We start from the raw sequence: 2,578 nt of genomic DNA, 5'->3' as shown, positions 1-2,578 counted from the left end.
ACTGTGGCTTCTCCTCTGTCCTTGGACGTGGGGTATCCTCCTTGGTGAAGTCCAGGGTCTTCCTGTCAATGATTGTCCAGCAGCCAGTTGTGATTCTGGTGCTCTCGCAAGAGGGAGTGAGAGCACGTCCTTCTACTCCGCCATCTTGGTTAATGCCTGTTTCCTTTACTTTAACCTTTGCTTTTCGTTGCTTTTGTTATTATTATAATCACTGTCTATAGCTGTAAGCATACAAAATGGCCTGCCACAGGGAACCCTGCCCCTCTGCCTGACTGTTAAACTAGAAGGCCTTTATTCAGCTCACAGAGAGACATTCTGACCCTGCCCACCTGAGAATGGCTGCAGAAAAGAAGAGATTAACACATCTCCTCCCCATGCGGGCTGAGGGAGGAGATTTTGCAAGACAAATGGTCTTTTTTTTTTAAATTTATTTATTTATTTTTGGCGTGTTGGGTCTTTGTTTCTGTGCGAGGGCTTTCTCTAGTTGTGGCAAGCGGGGGCTACTCTTCATTGCGGTGCGTGGGCCTCTCACTATCGCGGCCTCTTGTTGCGGAGCACAGGCTCCAGACGCGCAGGCTCAGTAGTTGTGGCTCACGGGCATAGTTGCTCCGCGGCATGTGAGATCTTTCCAGACCAGGGCTCAAACCCCTGTCCCCTGCATTAGCAGGCAGATTCTCAACCACTGCACCACCAGGGAAGCCCGACAAATGGTCTTTTTACTTTACTTCCTCACCTCTTCCCCCTCTCTGTTCTATAAGAGAAACTGGCATCCAGACCCTGATAAGACGTGTTTTGGGGGTACACTAGTCTGCCATCTTTTCGGTCTGCCAGCTTTCTGAATGAAGATGCTATTCCTTGCCTCAACACCTCGTCTCCCAATTTATTGGCTTGTCGTGCTGCAAGCAGAGCAAGCTTGGACTCAGTAACAATACACGAAGCAAAAACTAACAAAACTAAAAGGAGAAGTAGACAAATCCACAATTATAATCAAAGACTTTAATAGTCCACTCTCAGTAATTGATAGTAGTAGACAGAAAATCAACAAGGATACAGAACTGAACTCCACCACCAACCAGCTGGATCTAATTGACATTTCTGCAATACTTAACTCAAAAACAATATACACGTCACTCAAAAACAAAATACACATTCTTTCTTTTTGTTTTTATTCCTGTTGGGATTTTCTTTTAACCACTTAAAAATATTGAAGTATAGTTAAGTTACAATGTTGTGTTAGCTTCAGGTGTATAGCAAAGTGATTCATACATATATATATATATATATATATATATATATATATACACTTTTTCAGATTCTTACAACACATTGAATATAGTTCCCTGTGCTATACAGTAGGTCCTTGTTTTTGTTGTTGCTTTTTATTGAAGTATAGTTGATTTACAATGTGTTAATTTCTGCTATACAGCAAAGTGATTCAGTTATCCATATATATACATTCTTTTTTTAATATTCTTTTCCATTATTGTTTATCACAGGATATTGAATATAGTTCTCTGTGCTATATAATAGGACCTTGTTGTTTATCCATTCTATATATAATAGCTTATATCTGCTAACCCCAAACTCCCACTCCATCCCTCCCCTAACCCCCTTTCCCTTGGCAACCACAAGTCTGTTCTCTATGTCTGTGCGTCTGTCTCTGTTTCGTAGATAGGGTCATTTGTGTCATAACTTGTTTAAAATATACATTCTTTACAAAAGCACATGGAACACATTGACCAACAGACTATACTGTGGGTCATAAAATAATATCTAATTGATAAAACAATATCACAACTTTAATCAAAATTCCAGCAGGAATTTTTGTAAATACAGACAAGCTGAATCTAAAATTCAAATGGAAAGCAAAGGAACTGGAATAGCCAAAACAATTTGGTAAAAGAAGAATAAAGGTGGAGGAATCATACTACCTGATTTTAAGAATTACCATAAAGTTACAATAATCAAGACACATAGACCAGGGGGACATAATAGAGAACCTAAAAATAGGTCCACACAAATATGGCCAACTGATTTTTTCAAATACTGTATTTTAAAATATTTAAAGACTCACAAAAAGTTGCAAAAAATAATACAGAGATTTAACCTATACCTTTTACGCAGCTTCCCTCAAGATCCCCCATTGATAGTGTTTTACATAACCCAAAACCAGGAAACTGACAAAGTCAGTTTATTTATTTATTTATTTATTTATGGTTGTGTTGGGTCTTCGTTGTTGCGCGTGGGCTTTCTCTAGTTGCAGTGAGCGGGGGCTACTCTTCAATGCGGTGCGTGGGCTTCTCATTGTGGTGGCTTCTCTTTGTTGCAGAGCATGGGCTCTAGGCATGTGGGCTTCAGCAGTTGTGGCACGCGGGCTCAGTAGTTGTGGCTTGCAGGCTCTAGAGTGCAGGCTCAGTAGTTGTGGCGCACGGGCTCAGTTGCTCCACAGCATGTGAGACCCTCCTGGCCCAGGGCTCGAACCCATGTCCCCTGCATTGGCAGGCGGATTCTTAACCACTGCGCCACCAGGGAAGTCCCAAGTCAGTTGATTTTTGACAAACGTTCAAAGGCAATTCAA

Source organism: Balaenoptera ricei, chromosome 15 (assembly GCF_028023285.1).
Source record: "Balaenoptera ricei isolate mBalRic1 chromosome 15, mBalRic1.hap2, whole genome shotgun sequence".
Classification (NCBI taxonomy): domain Eukaryota; kingdom Metazoa; phylum Chordata; class Mammalia; order Artiodactyla; family Balaenopteridae; genus Balaenoptera; species Balaenoptera ricei.
The sequence above is the reverse complement of the archived record's forward strand: the minus strand, read 5'-3'. Positions refer to the sequence as shown.